This window comes from Sus scrofa, chromosome 13 (genome assembly GCF_054392235.1).
Source record: "Sus scrofa isolate SSC_HxYL_T2T_F1_AM1 chromosome 13, Sscrofa_HxYL_maternal_Yorkshire_Landrace_v2.0, whole genome shotgun sequence".
In the NCBI taxonomy this organism is placed as follows: Eukaryota; Metazoa; Chordata; class Mammalia; order Artiodactyla; family Suidae; genus Sus; species Sus scrofa.
In genome coordinates, this window is record NC_139395.1 from 132,204,303 (window position 1) to 132,230,744 (window position 26,442).

The 26,442-nt window shown below is 40.9% G+C and overlaps 1 protein-coding gene across 1 annotated transcript in view; it reads right to left on the minus strand.

Annotated features, from left to right (window-relative positions):
- The window catches only part of GNB4 (G protein subunit beta 4), a 71,308-nt gene extending 45,068 nt beyond the window's left edge, over positions 1–26,240 (minus strand). The window contains exon 1 of the mRNA XM_021069860.2: positions 26,016–26,240. The gene's annotated coding sequence lies outside the window, so the exon portion shown is untranslated. The remainder of the gene's footprint in view (positions 1–26,015) is intronic.
- Between the last annotated feature and the right edge of the window lie 202 nt (positions 26,241–26,442).

Sequence of the window (26,442 nt, forward strand, 5' to 3'; positions counted from 1 at the left end):
ATATGAGTCAGGTTTGTTACCAATGAGCCACAATAGGTACTCCCATGTCAGGTTCTTAACCCGCTGAGCCACAGCGGGAACTTGGAACTTCAATTGGTTTTGATGCCTCTTCATTTTCTGAGTTCCAAAAGATCCTAAGCAAGGAAGACTGATGTAAATCCCTCCAAATGAGCTGCTAATGTACTAAAAAGGTATATCAAGGAGCTCAAAGGGGTCTCCTATAACTTTTAAGGGCATTCAAAACCTTCTCTTAACTACCTCTAATGCTCTTCTGCCCCCAACTGCCCCTCCCTACATGACCCTCTAAAGAGAAGCTATCTGCTGTTGTGAGACATGTTTCCCTAATCTTCTTCCTTGATTGTTGAGAGACATGTTTCTCTAATTTTCCTTGATTATCCTCCAATAGCCCCTCCTCAAGTGATCTCATTTAACACAATAAAAGCAGTGTGGTTTCTGGAGGCGGGGCTCTTGGTCCCTGAGACCTTGAGTCCTCCGGGTTCCCCCCTTTACTCTCTCTCTCTGTGCCTTGATATTTTTGTGTCTTGTTGTTTTGTTATTTTTTCTTTAAGTTCCATAGCACCCATTCTTCAGCCCCATCCTGCTGAGCTGGCCTCGGCAATCTGCAACTAGCAAGAGTTATTCATCACATTCGGGATAGACCATGAGTTGTACTAATAACTGAGATTTTTCAGCTGGGTGCCGAGAAGGATGAAAGTACTGTGACTAGACAAGACAAAAGTAATTCCCTCAACACCACCACTCTCACCCCTGGGAGAGGCCCTGGGTCCCTGAGCGGCCCTGCCCATTCTGCTGGGTATGCCAGGAATACAAGGTCCTAGACTTCCACGTGAGCCATTTCAGGCTTGTATTTGGAGTGAGCAACCTTGAGGGATGAGATGTCCACTCCCAAGACAAAGAGTGGGCTTGCTTCCACTTACTGTAAAAGTTGTAAATTCGGAGTTCCCATTGTGGCGCAGTGGTTAACGAATCTGACTAGGAACCATGAAGTTGCGGGTTCGATCCCTGGCCTTGCTCAGTGGGTTAAGGATCCAGCGTTGCCGTGAGCTGTGGTGTAGGTTGCAGACGCGGCTCAGATCCCGCATTGCTGTGGCTCTGGCGTAGGCCGGTGGCTACAGCTCTAACTCGACCCCTGGCCTGGGAACCTCCATATGCCACAGGAGCGGCCCAAGAAATGGCAAAAAAAAAAAAAAAAAAAAAAAAAGAACAACAACAAAAAAAGTGGTAAATTCCACAATCTATCATATCTGGACTGTGATGCAAACCCAATGCATGTGTGGTATCCACCAGGCCCATCTGGGTCATCCCCAAGGGAACTGAGGAGCTCAGGGAACGGATGCAAACCAACCAGGCCACACCACTTGTGGTGCTGTGAGTAACAAAGTCCTTGGTCTCTGAATGTGGAATCTCACATCTGAAGCATGGAACAGTAACAGGCTAACTTATAAGTAGGTGAAATCCCAGACCCTTCACAGTCCGTGACAGGGAGAAAGTTCATAAGAAAGATGAGGGGTCAATGGGAAATACAGTGAGGTTTGTGACAATTTCCTTTTTTAAAAACTTGAGATATAACTGGTAATACAACACCAGGTAAGTTTAAGATGTACAATGTGTTGATCGTGTTGATCTACAACGTGTTAACTAACACCTCTAGCACATCCCATAATTACCATTCCTTTTTAATGGAGAGAACACTTAAGATCTAGTCTCTTAGCAACAGTGAAGTATATAACACAGCTTGGCTGACTAGAACCACTATGCTGTGCCTTCCATCTCCAGGACTTACCCATCTTCTAGCTGCATTTCCCTTCTCATGCAGGCTAGATTCCAGGTTTAACACTTCATCACCAATTCTGCCAACACCGTAGTTCCCCTGCCCTTCCATTTGGTCACACTCAACAGACAAAATCACACCTTCGATGAACCCAAACCCTTACTTTCTTTCAACCAGAACTCAAGCTACCAAATACTGATTGAAAAGTCAAAGAGCGCAAGTTCCCGTTGTGGCTCAGTGGTAACAAACCTGACTCATACCCATGACGATGTGGGTTCAATCCCTGGCCTTGCTCAGTGGGTTAAGGATCTGGCGTTGCTGTGAGCTGTAGTGCAGGTCACAGATGTGGCTCAGATCCTGTTTGCTCTGGCTGTGGTGTAGGCCTGCTGCTGCAGCTCTGATTTGACCCCTAGCCTGGGAACTTCCATGTGCTGCACACGCAGACATTTAAAAAAAAAAAAAAAAAAAAAAAAAAAGGCAAAGAGCAGAGCACATTAGTTCTACTACAAATTCATATTAAGCAATCTAGCTGGGCCCTCAAAACTACCTGGTTACCCTATGCAGCTTTTTACCCATCAAGTCCACTCTTAGTGACAATGATTTCAATTCCTTTGCACCCTCTGCCAGCTTCTAACCTTGTCACAACTCCTCTTGCAGCAGGTGAGCTTGCCTTCTCTATCACAGAGGAAGAAGCCGCCACCAGACATAAACTCTTTCAATTTCCCACTACTGGTTTTACAAAACGATACATATATGACTGACTTATCATATGGTCCTCCATCCCTCCTGTTATAACAGAGCTGACTTTTCTGTCATTTGGGCCAGTTCCTCCCTCCTGATATTTAAATCCTATCAATCCCTACCTTTTCAGCAATTCAGACTTCTGATTAATTATCCCTCTTCATCTAATACATCCAACCTCAAACTTTCTTTCTCTATTGTTTTAGCCTTTTTATTAAGAAAAATTTCAGAGTTCCTGCTGTGGTGCAATGGGTTAAGAATCTAACTGCAGCAGCTCTGGTCGCTGCAGAGGTATGGATTTGATCCCTGCCTGGCGCAGTGGATTGAAGGTTCCAGTAGTGTTGCTGCAGCTATGCCTTAGATTCAGTCCCTGGCCCAGAAACTTCCACATGCCTTGGGTGTGGGGGAAGGAAGGAAGGGAAGAAAGAAAAGAAAAAGAAAAATTTCACACACAGAGAAAGGTAGAGAAATTAGTATAATGGACATCCGTAATGCCCACCACTGAGGTTTACAAACTGTTAATACTGTTACTGCATTTGCTCCATCTTTTGTTGTTTTTGAAGTACTTTGAAGTCAATTCAGAAATCAAGACACTTTACTGCTAAAGACTTCAGTACACATCCCCCCCAAAAAAATTTTTTTTTTGTCTTTTCAGGGCCACACCGATGGCATATGGAGGTTCCCAGGCTACAGGTCTAATCAGAGCTACAGCTGCCAGCCTATGCCACAGCCACAGTAACGCCAGATCAGAGCCGTGTCTGCGACCTACACCACAGCTCATGGCAATGCCAGATCTTCAACTCACTGAGCAAGGCCAGGGATCAAACCTGCAACCTCATGGTTCCTAGTCAGATTCATTTCTGCTATGCCACGATGGGAACTCCTCCAAAAATATTAAGACATTTTCCTACTAAACCATAACACTATTAACAAACCTCCCAAACTAAGAGCGACTATTTAGCAGCTAATAACCAGTTCATTTTCAAATTTCCCCAGTTATTCCACTAATGTCTTTTATATCAGATTTGTTTAAATCAGGATCCAGTTAAGGGATATATAACACATGTTATAATATCTCTTAAATCCTTCCACCCAGAAGAATCCATCTCCTGCTTTCCTTTTTCCCATGATATCGACTTACTGGAGAGACCTATCTGTAGCACATCCCACATTCTGTTCACTTCCTTATGGTCCTATTTAACTTGTTTCTTTATCCTCTATGCTGCCTATGAACTAGAAGAAGGTTAGATTTATAGGCTAGATGATATTCAAATTCAATGTATTTGGCAAGAGTATTTCTAGGTGAGACATAGTACACACATCATATTATTCCTATTACAGCACATCAGAATGAACTTAATGTTTATGCTGCCATTAGTGAAGCTAAGACTGGTCAGTGTATTCAGATGTTAACAAGTTAGTCTGTCTAGTATAAAGTTATAATTCCTCATTTTCTTTTCTTTTTGGCCACACCCACAGCATGTGTAAGTTCCCGGGCCAAGGATCAAATCCAAGCCAGAGCTTTCACAGCTGTGGCAATGCCAGTACTTAATCCACTGTGCTGGGCTGGGAGCTGAACCTGCACCTCAACAGCAACCAGAGCCACTGCAGTCAGATTCTTAACCCACTGTGCCACAGGGGGAACTCCATATAATTCCTCACTTTCATCCAACAACCTGTGGGGGAGCATTTTACTTTCAATTATACCCTATCAGGGGTTACACATGCCCGTCTCTCCCTTTAAGAAAAAGAAAAAACTCCTTGATTCTACAGTTCACCATCACTTAGAGTCCTTTTTCTCTTTTTAAGGACTTTCAAAGACCTGCTTTTATGTGACCCCATTTCCTCATCTGCAATTCTGAATTCTCAAACCTTATTCAGGAGTTCCCATCGTGGCACAGTGGTTAATGAATCTGACTAGGAACCATGAGGCTGAAGGTTCGATCCCTAGCCTTGCTCAGTGGGTTAAGGATCTGGTGTTGCCATGAGCTGTGGTGTAGGTTGCAGACGCGGCTCAGATCCCGCACTGCTGTGGCTCCGGCGTAGGCCAGTGGCTACAGCTCTGATTAGACTCATAGTCTGGGAACCTCCATATGCCTCAGGAGTAGCCCTACAAAAGGCAAAAAAAAAAAAAAAAAAACTTATTCATATGTCCAAGAACTCCAGCTAACTTTAAGCAGGCAAAATGGAAAATAAGGGGCAATTATAAAGCAATGGGCTGTCTGAGAAATATTTCCCAGCAGCAAAATCAGAACCCTTGTGATGCTTGTGTCCAATGAAGGGAAGCAAAATATGCCACTCCAGAATACACCTTTTAGGTGGGGGGATTATTCTGAGAAAGAGCAGACAGAAAAGAAACAAGAGAAAATAAGAGAAGTCACACCCTTTGAAATGGAAATGGACATTTACAAAGGAAATCTCCAATTGTAAGGGTGTCTCCTTCCTGCCAGAAGTGAGGGATGACTGACTGAAAGGGTCTCATCAATGGAGAGGGCACAGACTTAAATCTGGGTATCAAAACTGACCCTTGCTTTTCCTAGGAACCTCCCAAGACTGGTCTCCACCCCTAACTCCCAAATGTCCTTTTGTCTCCGCGCTGAAGACGGCATTTAAGCTGTTGGCTTAGGCTGCCTCAGGGAGTTATTCATTTTACCCTGGATACACTGGAGGTACACATATTAATAAACTTCTGTGTGTTTTTCTCTTGTAATTCAGGGGGTCTCAGCCAAGAACTCAGCAGGGTAGAGGGAAATTCACATCTCCTCTGCCACAAACTTTCTTTGGATGTCTGAAAAACATCAAAGCAGCCTTCTCCAGCTTTCACATCTGTTGCTAAAAAGAGGAATTAATTTTTCACTCTTTAAGGAAAACTTACTAGTATTACCCCAAAACTAGATTCACCTCTTGGTGGGTTGTCAAGCCAAAAGACACAATCAAGCCAAAGACCAGGAGAAGGAAGGATTTATTACTTGCACCCAGTAAGGAGAACATGGAGATCTTTCCCAAAGCAATGTTGCCTCAAAGGCCAAACTGGGGAATATGCTAAGGGTACACGTGGATTCACAAAGGGGCTTGGCCCCTCTAGACAGTCCAAGCTTTAGTTAACTGAAATCATGAGGGTCTGAAAAGGTCAACATCATCATCCCTTAGGTTCTAGTCCATCTGGTGGTTGAGCATTTCAGGCTAATCTTTACCACCAAAACAGAATTGGGAGACTTTACAACTGATATATTAACGTTGCTATTGTTACTTCTCTTGCCTGATAGCAGCTGTTTGTTCCTGCATTCTTTTATTCCCGTTTGCTGCAACATGAATGGACCTTGAGATTATCATACTAAGTAAGTTAAAAAGACAAATACCATGATATCACTTATATGTGGAATCTAAAATATCACACATAGGAAGCTATCTACGAAACAGAAACAAACTCACAACATAGAGAACAGACCTGTGGTTGCCCAAGGGAAAGGAGAATGGAGGAGGGATGGATTGGGAGTTTGGAATCAGCAGATGCAAACTATCATACATAGAATGGATAAAAAACAAGATCTTACTGTATAGTATAGGAACTATACTCAATATCCTGTGATACACCATAATAGAAAATAATATGAAAAAGAATACACATATGAATCACTTTGCTGTACAGTAGAAATTAACAAAACACTGTAAATCCACTGTTTCAATAAAATAATGTTTTTTTAGGGCCACACCTGCAGTATGTGGAAGTTCAGAGGCTAGGGGTTGAATCAGAGCTGCATGTGCTGGCCTCACCACAGCCACAGCAACGCGGGATCCAAGCCACATATCCAACTTATACCACTGCTCATGGCAAGGATGGATCCTTAAACCCGCTGAGTGAGGCCAGGAATTGAACCCACATCCTCATGGATCCTAGTTGGGATCATTAACCGCTGAGCCATGAAGGGAACTCCTAAATTTTTTAAAATAGAGGCAGCAGAGTTTCCTGGTGGCCTAGTGGTTAAGGATTCAATGTTGTCACTGCCATGGCTCAGGTTCAACCCGGCCCGAGGACTTCTACATGTCACAGGCACAGCCAAAATAATTAAATTAAAAAGTAAAAAATTAAAAAGTTTAAAATTTAAAAAAGAGGAGTTCCTGGGAGTTCCCACTGTGGCTCAGTGGTAACGAGCCTGACTAGTATCCATGAGGATGTGAGTTCAGGACTGCAGGTTCGATCCCTGGTCAGGCACAATGGGTTGAAGGATCTGGCATTGGCCCAGCTGCAGTGTGGGTAGCAACTGCAGCTCAGATCTGATCCTTGGCCGGGGAACTCCGTTTTCGGGGGCAGGGAGGGGGGGTGGGGGGGGTGGAAAAGAAAAAAAAAAAAAAAGAGTTAGCATCTTCAGTTATATAAGAAGAGAGTTTTTCCACTACATCAAAGAGAAAGAGAGAAAAAAACAAAAAATGAAGATACAGATTGGGAAAAGACAGCTGCAAGCTAAAATTCAAATAAAGGATTAGCATTGTAAAAAAAATTAATAAACAGGAGTTCTCTTTGTGGCTCAGCAGATTAAGGACCTGATGTTGCCTTTGTGAGGATGCAGGTTCGATCCCTGGCCTCACTCAGCGGGTTAAAGTTCTGGTGTTGCCATGGCTATGGTGTAGGCCACAGCTGCAGCTTCGATTTGACCCCTGGCCCGGGATTGTCCATATGCTGCAGGTGTGGCCATATAAAGGAAAAAAAATTAATAAACAGAAAGTCAATTAAGTGGAGTTGGGACACCAGAAGAGGGAGCTCTCCTACCCTGTAAAATAACAGAGCCCCAAAGAAGGCTCTTCTTTCCTGGCAAGGACTCAGCCAGTGAAAACCCATGAACTCCTTGTTCATTAGAGCTCTCAGACTCCTTTTCCTCTCTATAAAACAGTGCTCCTTCCCTGGCCGTGGGAGACTCCCACATAGACTGCAAAGGTTGCAGACCCTGAATTGCAATTCTCTGCAATAAACCCAAAAAACCCATCTTTGCTGGAGAAATACCTGGCAGTCTATATGTTTTAGGTCCACAGCATCTAGAATTTAAAAGTAATTCCTCTAAACTAATACTAAAAAAGACTGATGATCTAAAAGAAAAATGTGCAAAGATATGAATAACAGATCACAACAAAAAAAATGAAAAGATACTGAATCTCAGTAATCAGAGAAATGCAAATAAATAATTTTATACCTATTGATCGACAGAATTTTTTTTTCTCATCCAGGAGTAGAGAAAGATGTAGGAAAATGGCAACAAATTCTTGTAGGCTGGCTCTTTGGGAAGCAATTTGGCAATATCTAACAAGGGTGATGATATGTGTATCTTTCAACCTGACAGTTTAGTTCCACTTCTGGGTAAATGACCCCAAGAGTTGGATTCATATAGCATTACTGTCATAGCAATAAAATAATACCCACCATTAGAAGAATAGACAATTATTGTGTTTTCACAGTGAATTATTATACGGCAGTGAAAATGAATGCGCTGCAAGTATGTACAACATAGATGAATCTGAAAAATACTGCCAAGAGGGAAAAAAGCAAGTTCTAGAAGACACATACCAGCATAATACTCCTTTACAAAACTCAAAAAAAAAAAAAACTAAATCATATATTGTTTAGGAATGCATACACATGCAACAACATTTTTGAAGCAAGAGAATGATAAAACAAGAGGAAAGAACACACAAGTAGTTACAAGTAATTGTTAACTTCCAAATTCCTGAGTTGGGTATTTGCTTTACAGTTATTTGTATATCATCAATAAGCAAGCAAATATAAATATATAAAAATGAGTCACATATGGATCCATAAATATGTTTACAATTAATCCAACTCCTGCACATGTTCGATTAAACAAGGAGGCCATGAGACCAAGGTGACTCTAATACCTTAACAGCCTGTATAAGCAAACCAAAACCTAAGCCTGTAAATGCCTCAAGGTTAGTAAATCAAAACCTAAGGACAACCAATCACTGCCAACCAGGGTTTCCAATAAGGCACCCATGTAAGCTGCAGGCAGTCAAGTAATTCCCTTGCTTCACTTCCTTCTCTTCTCTATAAAAGTCTTACCTGTATCTCCAGAAGTGGGTGGCAGAGCACTCCTAACCACTTCTGGTTTGGCAGTGCCCAATCCAAATCAATTTTTGCTCAAAACAAAAACAAACATAAAAACAAACTTTTAAATTGGACTCTTTCCTCCCATCCCCAATTCATTTCTTAAATATTTGTGTTTTTCCAGATCTATCTTCAGCCAGTTAGTTAAGAAACTTCCCTCCTGGGGAGTTCACATTGTGGCTCAGTGGGATAAGGATCCACTGTTGTCTCTGTGAGGATGTGGGTTGAATCCCTGGCCTAGCTCAGTGGGTTAAGGATCCGGCATTGCCATGAGCTGTGGTGTAGGCCACAAATGTGGCCCAGATCTGGTGTTGCTGTGGTGTAGGCCTGCAGCTGCAACTCTGATTTGACCCATGATCCTGGGAACTTCCATATACCACAGGTGCAGCCTTAAAAAGAAAAGGAAAGAAAAAAGAAGGAACAAACGAATGAACGAACTTCCCTCTGGAAGGAAGGAAAGATAACAGAATTTTGTATATATCAAAGTGTAAGATATATACACTTCACCTTTTGTTTTAAAAAAAATCATCAGAAGATTGGATTCGGAAGATGTGGTATATATACACAATGGAATACTACTCAGCCATAAAAAAGAATGACATAATGCCATTTGCAGCAACATGGATGGAACTAGAGAATCCATACTGAGTGAAATGAGCCAGAAAGACAAAGACAAATACCATATGATATCACTTATAACTGGAATCTAATATCCAGCACAAATGAACATCTCCTCAGAAAAGAAAATCATGGACTTGGAGAAGAGACTTGTGGCTGCCTGATGGGAGGGGGAGGGAGTGGGAGGGATCGGGAGCTTGGGGTTATCAGACACAACCTAGAATAGATTTACAAGGAGATCCTGCTGAATAGCATTGAGAACTTTGTCTAGATACTCATGTTGCAACAGAAGAAAGGGTGGGGGGAAAAAAATGTAATTGTAATGTATACATGTAAGGATAACCTGACCCCCTTGCTGTACAGTGGGAAAATAAAAAAACTTATTAAAAAAAAAATCATCAGAAGGGTACAGCGTAATAGTCAAGGAATTTCACCAATAATGATTTTTACTTAAGATCAAATTGGAGCTGTTTATCACAATCACTGAAGTGGTACTGAAATTACTAGCTAAAGCAATTTTAAGCTAATAACTTAGCAGAAATTAGTTTGATATAAGCACAGTGCTCTTTCAATTACTATAAATTCTTGACTAAGTTTTTTAATATGAATATTTGATTCATTTAACACATTTTAAATAGCTTGATCATATAGTAAAAGCATTGTTAGTTGAGCAGAAAGCAGCATATTAGTTATCTTTTTAAAAGTTCAGCTGTACCAGTTAGAAATATCAAAAAATACCAATGAGCCATTGTACTCAAGCCAATTAATTAAATAAAATGGAAAAAAATACAGTTGCACAATTCAAACAGCCTTGTCTTTCCACTTCTTAAAATGTCCCTAGTTTACTAAAGCAAGGCATTATGCAGTTGTACAATTATATGCTGTGTTAGTGAATAGCTGTTTTAATCTACAGGAGACAAAGACATAGAAGTACTAATAGCTACTAATAATTTTCATATGGATCATGAAAACTCATTTAAGACGTGAAAGAATATTTTAAACTATACTTTAAAAATTTAAGCATAAACTACTTTTGCTTATTAGAAGTCTATTCCTCAAAAAAGTTAATTTTAAGTTTGCTATAATTAAATTCTCTAATTGTTTTTCTCTTTGCAATCCTGATTTATAATTCCTATGATTTTTAAAAAAAAATTTTATTAAAAACTCTGAACCCATAATGAATCAGTTATGGTATTAAAGCTTTCATGATCATTCTCACCAAGGAATTTAAAAACACACTTGCTTACCCACCCCAAATAGTCTTCTAATTACAGATAGTCCCATGTGGCCTTCCCTCCTTCCTTCTTTCCTTCCTTCCCTCCCTCCCTTCCTTCCTCTCTCCCTCCCCCTCCCTTTTTTTTGGTCTTTTTAGGGCCATACCTGTGGCATGAGGAAATTCCCAGGCTAGGGGTCCAATCAGAGCTGTAGCTGCCAGCCTACACCACAGACACAGCAACACCAGATCTGAGCTGCATCTGCCACCTACACCACAGCTCATGGCAACGCTGGATCCTTAACCCAATGATCGAGACCAGGGATCAAACCCGCATCCTCTTGGATACTAGTTGGGTACGTTATCACTGAGCCACGATGGCAACCCCCCTACATGGCTTTCTTTCTCAAGAAGTTAGCCAAAAATCTAGAGCTGTATGGGGCAAGTGGATAAGCGGAAAAGAGAAGTTAGAGATGCTGACACTGCAGTACAGGCATTTAGTTTTGCTTTTTTATTTTGCTACCAAATTTCTCATTACACTGAACATTTTTAAGTGTTCCAAAAATAACGCAATACAGCCTCTTGTGAACTGAAGGGAGTCTGTTTTGTCTGTGTTCCAGGAAAAAAAAAATAAGGTGCTGCTCTCAAGTCTGTTGCCCTTCACCTTCTAGTATGTTCTGGTATAGTTCATTCTCCCACCAAACATTTACTGAAAGCCTAGTACATGCCAAGAACGGGGTTACACATGAATTAGACAGAGGCCCAGTTCTCCAGGAGTTTACAGTCTGAAGAAAAACAGACATTTACATGCATATTCACATAGGTCTATAATCTATCACCCTAAGCCTGAAGGGCCTGCATTTCAGAATTTGGGAGTTTACAGACTTTAAAAAGGTGAATTTATCACATATTTCATAAAACCCCAACTGGACTCTAGGGCAGTAGCCACATAATCCAGGAGTACTTCTGCAGCCAAACATAATAAGCATAGTCACAACTAGGTGGGGAAAAAATACACTAGCAACAGTTTCATGTTAGTTCAAGTCAGGATGTGGCACCAAATGAGTTCAAATCACAGAAAGTTTTGCTCTAAATGATATATGAAGAAACCTGCAGTTTCAAAGTATTTTGAATCTCCAAATTGTGGGTAAGATTCTTGACCTGTAATACATAAGAGAAGGGTTACCTGGATGACCTGTGAAATTAAAAGACACTCATGTATTTAGCCTATCAAGAGATGACATTTACTGAGCACTTACTATGTAAGAATGCTCACAACTCTTCACAATAACTCATTTAACAACCTCAAATGATAAGTGCTAATATCATCCTTATTTTTCAGATGAGGAAACACTTTATAAAGGTCGTGAACCTTACCCAAGTTCATACAACCTAACAAACTAGGAATATGACTATACTTATTGTGTGATCCCAGAACCTGTTTAACTTCTGAGTCTCAATATCCTCAGCCATACATTAGAGAAACTAACGTCTACTGCAAGTGATTATTTTAGGGATTAAATAACACACATTAACCAAATGTCCTTGGAATTTTAAGTCAGATTTAATGTGGGCTGGTAAGGGAAATATATGAAGAAGCTATAATCATAAACACTACTCAGGCCAATATTCACAACTGTTGATGGATCAATAGACATAATACAATAATACTTTACACAGCAAAGGAAAATAAAATTATTACCAAAAATAACTCTGTTCATGGCCTCAGTATCTCAATTCGCCTGCAATGTAACCACTGCTTTCTCTCTGCAGCAACTTGAGAGGCAGTGGGGCTTCCTCCCTGACTCCAAAGGGGAGAAGTTTGCTGGGAGAGGACCTAAACCATCCCTACCTTATTTATATTCTTACTTATAGACCAGGATTCTCTAAAGAGCATGGAGGAGAGAGAGACATGCAAAGGTGGAGGGATAGGAGAAAAAACACCCAATCGTTTTTAAGGGCTTTCTTTTTTTTGGCTTTTTGCCTTTTCTTGAGCCGCTCCAGCGGCATATGGAGGTTCCCAGGCTAGGGGTCTAATCCGAGCTGTAGCTGCAGGCCCATGCCAGAGCCACAGCAATGCGGGATCTGAGCCGCGTCTGCAACCTACACCACAGCTCAAGGCAACACCAGATCCTTAACTCACTGAGCAAGGCAGGGAACGAACCTGCAACCTCATGGTTCCTAGTCGGATTTGTTAACCACTGTGCCACGATGGGAACTCCTCAAGGGCTTTCTTAAACTACATCCACCTCCTAAATATTTCAACACCTGACTCTCCAACTGCACCATGCCCATCTCTTCCCAATGCTGTGATTCCGAGATTGGGGGGTTATTAATGTTTTATCAATAAGGTGTGTAAGGGAAGAAACATGATTGATAACCACTAATTTAACCAAACAGTCCAATCACTGGTTCTCAAAAAGTGGGGACGGGCAGCAGCAGTATCACCTGGGAACCTGTCAGAAATGCAAACTTTTAAGCCCTTTGCCAGGTGTAAACAATCAGAAACCCTGAAGGTGGAGCCTAGCAACCTGTGTTTAACAAGCATGCCAGGTGATTCTGAAGCCTCCTGAAGTTTGAGATCCTCAGGTCTAAACTCTTATCTAAAACCACGTGATTGGAGGAAAGTTCAAGAATGTGTGTTTACGCACTAAGAAGTCCCTAAAAAAACTAGGAGTTCCCGAGGTGGTGCAGTGGTTAACGAATCCGACTAGGAACCATGAGGTTGAGGGTTCCATCCCTGGCCTCTCTAAGTGGGTGAAGGATCTGGTGTTGCCGTAAGCTATGGTGTAGGTCGCAGATGCGGCTTGGATCTGGCGTTGCTGTGGCTCTGGCGTAGGCTGGTGGCTACAGCTCCAATTAGACCCCTAGCCTGGGAACCCCCATATGCCGCAGGTGCAGCCCTCAAAAAGATATAAGGGGAAAAAAAAAGAAGTTCCTAAAAAAACTAACTGGCATCTATATTATCTTCCTGGTCATACAAAACATCTAGATACTTTAAAAAGGAAAGATGATAGACGGAATACATAATTATCAAAAGAAATCATTTCCATTCCAATTGATTTTAAAATAGAGCATAACTGGAAGTTCCACAGTGGGTTAAGGATCTGGCACTGCTACAGCTGTGGTACAAGTTGTAGGTTCTATCCCTGGGATCTGGAAACTTCCACATGCCATGGATGCAGCAATAAACTAAAATATAAAATAAAAAAATAAAATAGACCAAAACTATTTTCCGTATCTGAATTATGAAAAATTTTTACTTTTTTTTTCCTGAACAAAAGCTTGGAAATGAGAAAAGAGGAAATGGAAAAAAAGAGAAGTTTCCATACAAACTTCCTATTTCTACAGTCACAACTTAAAATACTTTACAAAGAAATCATTAACAAATGATTCCTCAAGGGAAACAATACATCTGGCAAAATCTTGACACCCTTTCTTCTTTCCTTCCTTCCTTGACTCCCTGCCTCCCCACTTCCTTCCTTCTCTTTTTTTGGCAGCCATTACTTCCTCTAAAATAACCTACTTGTGTTTGGTCTTGCTTTAAGAAACATAAGAATGAGGAGCTCCCTAGTGGTGCAGTGGGTTAGGGATCTAGTATTGTCACTGCTGTGGCTCAAGTTACTGCTGTGATGCAGGTTCACTCCCTGGCCCAGGAACTTCCACATGCCACAGGTGTGGCCAAAAAAAAAAAAAAAAAGGAGCTTGGACTATGAAATGCCAAAACTGACTTTTTTTTTCTTTTTTTTAGGGTCACACCCTACGCATATGGAAGTTCCCAGGCTAGGGGTTGAATCGGAACTGTAGCTGCTGGCCTATGCCACAGCCACAGCCACAGCCAAGACAGATCTGAGCCACGTCTTCGACCTACACCACAGCTCACGGTTACGCCAGATCCTTAATCCGTGATTGAGGCCAGGGATGGAACCTGCGTCCTTATGCATACTAGTTGGGTTCATCACCACTGAGCCATGACAGGAACTCCAAAACTGATATACATTTTTTTTTTCTTAAAAAAAAAAAATACCATAACCACTTGTGAATAAGCTTTGTTAACAAGGCACCAACAGGGTCCTTCCACACAGTTGTAAACCAGTCAATAAGAAAACAAGTTCCTTATACAGGTATCTTAAAGAGATCCATTTGGGGTGAACACTGTGGATAATAATTTGGGTTTCTATCATTGAATAGGCTATGTCACCACTGCAAAAATCTGAACTGAGACGGTAAACTCCATGACTCTATAAAATGTCATGCACAAATATTTTTAAAAAGAATAAGAGTTCATAGAATTAAGGGCAAATGGATTTTGTTTCATTCCTACACATTTTTCATATTTACATGTTATAAATTAAAAGTGTGTGACATATGCAATGCTTTAGACTACCTGACATTCATAAAAAATGAATGTTTAACCTTAGGTTCTTTAATTTTTTAATTAAAATTACATTAAAGGAGCTCCCACTGTGGTGCAAAAGGATTGGCAGCAGTTTGAGAATGCCGGGTTGCAGGTTCAACCCCTGGTCTAGCACAGTGGATCTGACATTGCTGCAGCTTAGTTTGAAGCTTCAGCTTGGATCTGATCCCAGGAGCTCCATATGCCTCAAGGTGGCCAAAACCAAACAAACAAAAATTAAATTTTTTTTTTTTTGCTGCTGCACCTGTGGCATATGTAAATTCCCAGGCTGAGTCGAATCTGAGCTGCAGCTGTGTCCTACACCACAACCATGGCAACACCAGATCCCAACTGCATCTGTGACCTATACCTCAGCTTGCAGCACAATGCTGGATTCATAACCCACTGAGAGAAGCCAGGGATCAAACCCACATCTTCTCAGAGAAAACGCTGGGTCCTTAACACACTGAGCTCCTAAATTAAAATTTTAATTTAAAAAATTATCCTTTAAGTCAAAGAAAGGGAAAAAGAAAGGCACGAGGTCTTGAGGCAAAGCTAACAAAATCTAACATTACTGTAATATCAGATACTACATGAAAATCTGATGCAGAGTATATATTTTAAATACAGAGTATGTTTCTATTCTTTAGTGAATTCTTTTAAAAATCCTGTGTGTGTGTAGATGGGGGGGGGAGAAAGAGATATAATGAAAACTTTTTTTTATGTATTGTCTTTTTAGAGCCACACCTGTGGCATATGGAGGTTCTCAGGCTAGGGTTCGAATCGGAGCTATAGCCTCCAGCCTATACCACAGCCACAGCAATGCCAGATCCACACCGCATCTGTGACCTACACCACAGCTCATGGCAATGCCAGATCCTTAACCCACTGATTGAAAGGAGAAATCAAACCTGCACCCTCATGGATACTGGTCAGATTTGTTTCTGCTGAGCCACGACAGTGACTCCCTGAAAACTTTAAACAAATAGCTTCTTTCCAGTTAACATTTTGGGAAGTCTTTCAAAGAAGAGTTTTCTTCCTGCATTTCTGATTATTTTTATCTATAGTCCTAAATACATAAGAAATGAGCACGATTCTATTATCAATTCAAATCATGTGATTTATTCTTCCACTCAACAAACATGTATTTAACTCCCAGCCTGCACCAGGCACAGGAACTGACCCACCGCAGTCAGAAAAGTTCATCTTCTCATAAGAAAGGACAGGACACATATTTAGAGAGTTATGTCACCAAAAAAACAAATGTTTCATGAGAATATGACTAAAATCAACATCCTAAGGATTTCCCTTAAACTTAATGCAATACATTCTGAAACCACTGTGAATCTACTGAAACCACTTTTAGTGTGCTTGTATTTTTAGCGGTAGTACCTCTTAAGCAACCAGTTCCATTAATTTACTATCGGCTATGTGAAATAGCAGGGTATTTCCTTTTACTTAGTCCTCAAACTACTTTCTCTACAGAGACGCATAAGATAAAACTTGGGGACATTTCACTAGCTCAGAAGCAAGTGTACTTATGTGATATTGGTCTGAGATGAACAGATATCCACCAATGCTACTTCAGGATCACACTTACTTTATCAGAATGTCATATGATTACTGTCTTGGATTCAGCCTATCAGTTCATTAATAACCCACACTAACTAGACTTGACTCTATCCCTAGCTCCCTACCCCGACAACTAATGTCCTCAAAATCCATCAATCGAAGGACTCTCCCCACCAGGGCTTGAACAGTGTAATCATTTTCAGTTACACTTCCATTGTAGCCACATCTAGTTTTACTCTACTGCTCTGACTGCCCTACTGATGTTTTCATAACACAACATTCACCATCACATACACCAACACTGTTCTTCCACAAGCTTAAGGAAAGACATTGCTCCCCATACTTCGGCATCCCTTCATAACGTGTTTCTCCATCATCTCTAGAAATTATACAAAGATGGAATTGTGGCTCAGTGGTTAATGAACCCGACTAGAAACCATGAGGATGCAGGTTCGATCCCTGGCCTCGCTCAGTGGATTAAGGATACGGCATTGCCGTGAGCTATGGTGTGGGTTGTAGATGCGGCTTGGATCCTGAGTTGCTATGGCCATGGTGAAGGCCGGTGGCTATTGCTCCAATTGGACCCCTAGCCTTGGTACCTCCATATGCCATGGGTGAGGCCCTAAAAAAGACCAAAAAAAAAAAAGACAAAAAGATAGAAATTATACAAAGATGTTCCCTCATTAAAAGGTTAGCACATAACCAAAGAGGAAATTTACATATAAACATTTCTCTCCCTTTTTTTTTTTTTTTTTTTTTTTTTTGGCTTTTTGCCATTTCTAGGGCCGCTCCCATGGCACATGGAGTTTCCCAGGCTAGGGGTCTCATCGGAGCTGTAGCCCCCGGCCTACACCAGAGCCACAGCAACTCGGGGATCTGAGCTACGTCTGTGGCCTACACCACAGCTCACGGCAAGGCCGGATCCTTAACCCACTGAGCAAGGCCAGGGATCGAACCCACAACCTCATGGTTCCTAGTCGGATTTGTTAACCACTGCGCCACGACAGGAACTCCATCTCCTTTTTTTTATCTTAAGGCATGGCCAAGCCGCCATGTACGTGTTTTTAAATTTATTTTCCTCAAAAGCTTGCCTAGTGGTATGCTCATAATTAACAAATATAATGAAATCCCGTGTTGATAAACTTTAATTCCCATAGGTAATAGTTAACACATAATCATGAAAACTAATATCTAAGTTTAAAATTTTTTAAATACCAACTGCTTTTGCTTTTTGCACCAAATGACAAGGAGTGTATTTTTCAAAAAGTTTATTTTCCTCAACAGCTTCCCTAGAGGCCTATTTAGTAAGCAATGCACTTAATGATGATCCCTTGTTGACGAGTTTCAATTTCCTTAAGTATTTAGCTGTCTACCATTTTTCCATTCAAATACATAATTTAATTTGCAGACATCTAGAAAGTAAAAAATGTTTCAAATTATTTCCTTATTAAAAACTGGTCAGAGGAGTTCCCTGGTGGCCTAGTGATTAAAGATTCAGTATAGTCACTGCTGTGGTGTAAGTTCAATCCCTGGCCCGGAAGCTTTTGCATGGCGCATGTGAGGCCAAAAAAATCCCATAAAATAACAAAAACAAACAAACAAACAAAAACCCGTTCACTATAAGCCTTGTTAATTATCCTAAATACAATGTATGATCTATGTCACATGCCAGCTGTACAACAAAGCCTCATTCAGCTTAAGCTGCATTATTGGGTTTTTAATTTCACAAATCAAATAGTTAATGCCCAGCTTTTGTACTTAAAACAATTTCTGGATAAAGGTGTTTAGGTGGGGAACTCACAAAAAATGAAGAGGAAAAAAAATGAGTCAAGCCATTGTTAAATGTCATCATGATAAAAGCAACAAAAATTCCTAGGTCAGAGCCCAGAGGTTATTAGCGCTTTGAGCATAAGGACCACTGCCTTCCTCTTTGCCCTTTCCAAAGTGGTGTTCAAATTTTATGGTACAGATTCTATCAATTTCTGTATAGCTAAAAATGTGTTACAAGTTAGATGGTAAAGAAGAAACAGTAAGGCTTCTAAAAATATGGTATTTTTGAAGAGATAAGAATATTTAAAGACAGTCCTTACTCAATTGTTTATATAACAAAAAATTACAAATATAAATCAGCTAGGGAGCTAAAGGCAAAATGGGGGAAATATTTTTTTTGGCCGTGGCATCCAGTGGCTTGATGTGGGATATCAGTTCCCAGACCAGGGATTGAACCTGGGCCGCAGTGGAAGAAGCACCAAATCCTAACCACTAGATCACCAGGGAACTCCTGGGAGAAAAAATTTTTTAAGCTGCATACTGCTTTACATATTAAATATGGACATTAAAGAAACCTTATATTATTTTTAGCAAGTCACTAGTACACAAGTGGTGAAATCATTTAACGTGATTTCTGCTTCAAAAGAGATTAAATAAGATAGAGTTCTCAGCAATTCTGGAAGAAAAGGCTCTTCATTATGCATACTAGGAAAATGGTATTGAGGAATAATGCTGTGAACTTAGCAAGCACCACCAAAGGAAATTCTTTGGTACCTGTACCATCCACAGGACAGTAGAAGCAAGGCTGTAGTGAACTATAGTAATTAAGGAAGTGCTGCCTCTAGTGCCCAACTGTTGGGGTGTGAATCCTGGCTTTTCCCCTGGCATATGTTAACTAGCAATTGGAGAAGTCAACAAAGGTTAGCTCGAATTATTTTTACAGTTAAGAAAACGATGTCTTTGAACTAAAGATGGAAAAATGTTAAAAATACTTTGAGAAATAAGTATATTTAAAAAGGCAAAAGATTTATGAGATCTGAGGAGAAATTATTTTAAGCAATCCAAACATTTTGGAGCAAAATAGTTTTATTTTTCATTCTAAGCCAGAAATCTCTTTAACTCTGTCTCTTCTCTTTTCATTCTCCCCAGTCTTATAATGGTTAACTTTGAGGCTTACCTAAAATTAAAATTTTCTTCAAATCTTTGTAATTTAAAAGTGAATCATGGGAGCTCCTGCTGTGGTGCAGCAGAAACGAATCTAACCAGTAACCATGAGGTTTCAGGTTCGAGCCCTGGCCTCACTGTATGGGTTAAGGATCCGGCATTGCGGTGAGCTGTAGTGTAGGTTGCAGATGCAGCTAGGAAATCCTACATTGCTGTGGCTGTGATGTAGGTGGGTAGCTGTAACTCTGATTGGACCCCTGGCCTGGAAACCTCCATATGCCATGGGTGTGGCTATTTAAAAAAAAGCAAATCATCCAATTTGTGATCAAGGTTCAGCCACTTTTATTTCTTCCTAATGACCTACTCTACTGATCTCCTGCTTATTAGTATTCCTTCCACCAGAGGGCAGAAAAAAGAAAGATGAAGTCATGAAATACAAAGTTGATAACTTACTACCTTCCAGAGAACCTTGAGCAGTGTCACCAAAAAATTTTAAACAGCACCAACATTATGGGACTTTTTGAGACAGTCTTCTCCAATTGCACAAGCACTAAATAAATTACAGCCAGAAAGTTGGCAGCTATTAATTCAAGCATTTATCCATTCACTTAACAAACACCTGAGTTCCAACCACACAGCTGGCACATTCCAGGCTCTAGGGATTCAGGAGTAAACAAAAGTTTCCTGGGGCCATGGAGGTTTTCTATATCTGTCTAAGAGAAGATAATGATGCATGCAAATACAAAACAATTTCAAGTATAGATAAGTACCATGCAGGGAAATAAACCTGTGAGAAGTTAGAGGATGACTGGGAAGGTTGTTTTTAAATAAATTAATCTGCTAAGTAGAGACCTGAATGAAAGGAGTGAATGAGCCATATCTTAAATGGGGGGCGAGCATTCCAGGCACAGGAAACAGTAAATACAAAGGCCCTGAGGCAAAAACTAACCTGGCAAGTTGAATCCACAGGAGAGAGTATACTAAGGCTGGAGGGAGTAGGCGGAGCAGAGATATTAGGGAGCAAGGCAGGAACCCAACCATGTGATCATCTAGACCTCTTGATCACAATAAAACTTCAGATTTTAATCTAACAGCAACGGGTTCTGATGACTAGGGGATATAATCTGATTTGATTCTCACCTTTTAAAGTTCATACTGGCTACTAGGGGACACAGAGACTGGAAGCTGAAAGATCAGTTAGGTGCTGCTATAGTGGTCTGGGCCAGGAAATACAGTGATTTGACATCACAGTAATGGGCCGCAGAAGTGATAAAAAAAACTGACAAATTTGGAATAATTCTAAAGTTAGAGCCCCAATACCTGCCAATTAGAGGAATACAGTGTAAGATGAGTGAATCAGGGGAAGTAAGGCTAACTCTTAGGAGTTTTAAACTGAGCAACTGGATGGATAGTGATACCATTCACTGAGTTAGAGAAGAAGCCACAGCCAGTGAGGCAGCATCAAAACCAGAGTGAGGGTCCCAAAAGCCAATGGGGAAAAATGCTTCAATAACGAAGGGTTTATCTATTACCTGTGTCAAATGTGGTTGAGAGATCTAATGTGGCAAGACTGACCTCCTTGGTGACCTTGGGAAGAAGGGTTTTTCGGCATAGGAAGGATAAAGTCTCTGGAGCAGGTTCGGAAGAAGATAGGAGATGAGGGATTGAGAAGCAGATACAGCCCACATGGAATCTTTCAAAGATTTGTGTACACAGAGTAGCTTTATTATTATTATTATTTGTCTTTTTGTTTCTTTCTAGGGCCAAACCCTCGGCGTATGGAGGTTCCTGGCTAGGGGTCTAATTGGAGCTGTATCAACCAGTCTACACCAGAGCCACGGCAACACGGAATCCAAGCCAGATCCAAGCCACGTCTGCAACCTACACCACCAATCATGGCAATGCCGGATCCTTAACCCACTGAGCCAGGCCAGGGATCGAACCCACGTCCTCATGGATGCTAGTTGGGTTGGTTAGCCGCTGTGCCATGACGGGAACTCCCACTTATTTTTTGAAGTTTCAATTTTCCTTTTTTTGAAATTTCAAACACTCTTATTCCCTTCACCTAGATTCACCAATTGTTAACATTTGCCACATTTGTTCTATGTAATAATTATTACTGCTTATCTATTTGAGAATAAATTAAAGATATTTGACCCTTTATTCCTTAATAGTTCACTGCCTATCTTCTAAGATCAAGGGCATTTTCTTACATAACTATAGTATACAATTATCAAATTCAGTGAAGTTAACACCGATACACTAATATTTAATATTCTTAGAGTAATTGGATTTTCCAACCTAGGATATGCACTGCATTTAATTGGCAGGTCTCTTGAATTTCCTTTAATCTGGAATAGTTTCTTGTGCCTTTCTTTGTCTTTCATGGCGTTAACATATTGGAAGAGAACAAGCCAGTTAACTTGGTAGAACAATCCTCACTTAAGGTTCCTCAATTGTTTCCTTGTGATTAGATCTTGGTTATGCATTTTAGAAATACCACAGAAAAGTAATCATGTTCCCTAGTTCAAGAATGTCAAGAGGAATATGTTTATCCCACTCCTGGTGATGTTCACTTTGATCATCTGGTTGAGGCTTGTCTGTCAGATTTCTCCACTGTGAAGTTAACCATCTTCCCCTGGTTCATTAATCTTTAGAGAGATCTTTGGAAACTGTATTAATATACTTTTCGCCATTAGTAACACCTGTCTGAATCACTATTACCATGATGGCTGCAAATGAGTAAGTTTTCGAACTCTATTATTCCTTCTACAGTTTTTATTGGTGGTCCACCGTAAAGAACTTTTCCCCTTTCCTTACTTTATTTACTGTGGACTTGTGGCTTCTGATTTTATTAAGAGTTATAATCCATTACTATTGTTATTCATGCTGGTGCTCAAAATTTCCCAGATTTGGCTGTTCAAGCTATTACCTATGTCCCTGTGACATGTCACCATTATTTTTTTGAACACTTCCTTACTTTGTGTTCTAGGCTCATCTTATACTTTCCTTTCCTCAGCTCTCAAATCAGCCATTTCGATCTGAGCATGGTTGTGCTCACAGCTACTAGGGTGTTCTTATCACTAGGCCCTTTCATCAGAGAGAACTAGGAATTATATGAATGTCTGTATGAATGTATGTACATTTTAATCATGGGTTCTTATGGATAACTAATTCCAACCCAGTACCACAGAGTTATTCACACTGCCTTCTTCTGTTTCATATTTTTATTTCCCTTCTTCCGCAGTGAAAATCCTAGCTCCCAAAATAGCAATGAATTTACTCCTTTGCTCAATCCTACAATACACAAAAAAATAGTTTCAGGACTGCTCTAACTATACCACTATAAATCTGCTGCTGTTTGTATTCAATTGGAGGTTTTCTATCAACTCTGACAATCTTGTTTTTGAACATATACATTAACAAGTTTTCAAAACCCAAAACTAAGCACAAAAAGGTATAATTAGAGCGGTACCATCCCCTCCACCATCCCATTGACTCAGTTCCTACTTGGCCCCTATAGGTAGCTAATTAGTTTCTGATTATCTCTCGTGCATTTATTTTTGTTCTATCAAAAAAAATTCTACTTTCTCAATGTAAAGCAGAGAAATGGGGCAGAATACTGGATCAAGAGAGAATTTTTAGGAGTCCTCTTGTGATTTGGTGGGTTAAGGATCCAGCATTGTCACTGCAGCACCTCTGGACTCTGCTGTGGTGCAGGTTTGACTCCTGGCCTGGGAACTTTGACATGCCACTAGAGAGGCCAAAAAAATTTAAAAGGCACAACATGGTGCCTATTTATTTGACTCACTTACAAGACTGCAAGCTTCTTGAGGGCAGAAGCTATACTTTGTAAAGAGCAAATGAGCAAAAAAAAAAAAAAAAAAAAAAAAAAGAATGAATTTTAAGATGGGTGACACAACAGAATGTTTGTATTATAATGTAAATGATTCTAAAGAAACTGAAATTGAAGATTTCAGTAGAAGGGACAGGGTAATTGTAGAAGGAACTATTTATCAAAATACCTTCTGATTTAATGTGAGAGATAGCAAAGGGTTCCCATATTCCAAAACAGATTGCCATCCTGTTTGTAAGCTTCCAAATTAGTTATATCTATGGCTCGAGAGAACTCACATTAACATAGGTTATAATTAATTAGGAAGGATAATTAAACTCTCACTACCTATTAATGTCAGTAGGAGAAATTCTGCCCTGTCAAGAAGGAGGTTTTGAATTTTGAGTTAGACATTTAAACAGGAATAGAAAGGTGAGAAGAGAATGGTTGACATGAGGACCTGTACAATAACAGACAGTAACGACTATGCTAGAAAAACAAACTCACATCTCTGGCACGTATTGGAAAATTTACAAATATGCTAACAAATAACTGAGGGTTATCCTTCATGCCCTGGCACCAAGTTAGGGAGGCAAAGAGGGAAGAACATGAACCCCAGAGACATTTGGCCTTAAATCCCCAATGAGTTACTTAATAGCTACATAATCACCAGCAAGTTATTTAACATCTTAGAGGTGCAGTTTCCTTACCTGTATAACTGGATAATGTCTTCTTTGCCAAGTTAATGTGAGATACAATTAGAATAATGTGTAGCACTGTTCCCAGCCAAGAACAAATGTTTAACAAATAGTTCCCATAATAAATGCAGATTAACAAGGTAAAGAAGTAACACAGTCATTATACTTGAATAACATGCCTGAAAGAAATCAGTGAAATCATACCATCTCAGGCAGTATTTGGTAAGGGCAGAAAAATGTCCAAAACGTAGTTCCAATTCTCAATTTTCAAAATGTCCTACACTCTATTTTTAAAGTGTTAAAATATGTGCTGACATACTAAAGTGCCAATGATTTCAAAGAAATAATTCTGGGGAGATGTTGCTCAAATGGTAAAAACTTCCGTTTATAAGGTTAGTAAGTTCTGGGGATTTAATGTACAGCATGGTGACTATAGTTAACAATACTTGTATTAACAATACTGTATTGCATACTTGAAAGTTGCTAAAAGAGATGTTAAATGTCCTCACCACATACGTGCACATGCACAGACACACACACACACAAAAGTAATTACATGAGGTGATGGATGTATTAACTAACCTTATTATGGTAATCATTTTGTAATTTATATGTATATTAAATCATCACATTGTATACCTTACACTTACACAATGTCATGTTAATATCTCAATAAAGCTGGAAAAAATAATAAAAGAAGCAATTCTGTAAGTTAACAAAGGCTAACTCAGAACAATCTCCTAAATAACACCTATGGCTCACAGACATGAACATAAATGTATCACACTCAGATTAAATAATTTCATAAATGTGTGTATACAAGAGAATTAAAAGACATTTAATAAAATGATATTTTTAAAGTTCCTATTTCACTTTCAAATTCATCTACAAACCAAAATGCAACATGTAAAGTCTTTAAATGATCTGTAACCAAATACTGAAATATACAATAAACTTTCAGAGCCCAGGATCAGTAATAAACCAAAAGCCCCACACTGAAAAGTCTAAAAAATAAAAATATGCAATGGCGAAGAGATTCAAAGCATACAACTTTACCTATACAGACTATTGTTTTCCTTGGCGACTAGAAATGACTTCTCTTTCATCTTAAAGAAGGAGAGTGTGCTCTGTTTCTGTTCTAAAAGACACACTTAAAGGTCACAATCTCAGTTTGCAACACTAAGATGGACCGATAGTAAAGCGTTCTAATCAACAATTCAATGCCGAATGTCTTAAGAAAACTTTCCAGTAGGGTGCTAATTCACAGACCGAGCTATTCTGCCAGTGGAGGGAGAAAGATGCGTCCACACCCTTTATTAAAAGAGAAAGGGAAGGAGTAGGAAAAAAGGGAAGAGAGAGATGCAAAATAACAAACTGCTTCTATAAACAAATTTAAGCCTGTTTTTAAACTTTTGGGAATTCTATCTTCCTTTACCGACGGAAGAGCAATAAATATCAAAGCACAAGGAAATTATTTGTGTTCTGAAGCAGAAAAAGAACGTGGAGAGAAAAGGAAAACATTTTATCATGTGTTGAACTTAAAAGTATTCAAAATTCTTAACACCCCCCCTTACTGTGCATCATATTTCCAAAATAAATTTAACACGAAACTAATGGACTCATTTTTAGCACTCAGTGGAGAACTTTTATGAGCTCTCCCAGGGCTCTCGACCCAATAACCCTTTTGGGCAGCCCTGAATAATCGCTATCCTCAGGACAAACACCAGCTCGCGTTCCAGTGCCCCGAAGGGACCTCGGCGTGCGGAGAGGCACCTAGGGGTCGAAAGCCCAGGGACCATGGCTCACCCCCTCGCTGCCCAGAGCGAGCGGTCCCAAGGGCCTAGGAAGTGTCCGAAGCTGCGGCCAAACGGCCGGTCCCTGCACTAGAGCGCCACCGAGGCGCGCCCGCCCCGTCCTCCCAGGCAGGGTTCGCCGACCGGAGCTCCCAATCCTCGGGTCAGGAGGAACTCTGCCGGACCCGGGCCGCCTCCAGGGCCGAGTTCCGCCGGGGCAGCCTCGCGGCGCCTCACGCCCCCCTGCAGGAAGCCCGAGATGCCCCCGCGGGGCGCACCGACCAGCCGCAGCTTGCGCGGCAGCCGCCTACCTGGAGGGAGCTCGGGCCGGCTTGGACCCGGCGTCCGAGGGTCGGCTGGGCGCCTCGCAGCTCCTGGCGCACGGACCGGGCGTGCGGAGCGCAGCGCAGCGCACCGCCGAGACCAACGCCGCGGAGATCCGCCGACCACACCCAGGCCCGCGCCGCCCAGCAGCCAACTCTGCGGCGCGCGGGGCCGGGGCGGGGACGTGGCTTGAGGCGCGAGGCGCGAGGCACGAGGCGCGCGGGTCCCGCGGGGACGCGGCGCGGGCGCGCGCAGACCCCTGAGCGTGCGCGGCCTGGGCAGGGGGCGAAGGCAGCTGGCGCTGCGCACAGCTTCTGCTTCCTATTTTCTATCTCGTTTCCTGCTAGAAGGAGAAGAAAAACATTAATTCCCAGGCAGTTTCGTTTTCTTGGTGCAGCGCCTGGACGACGGAGC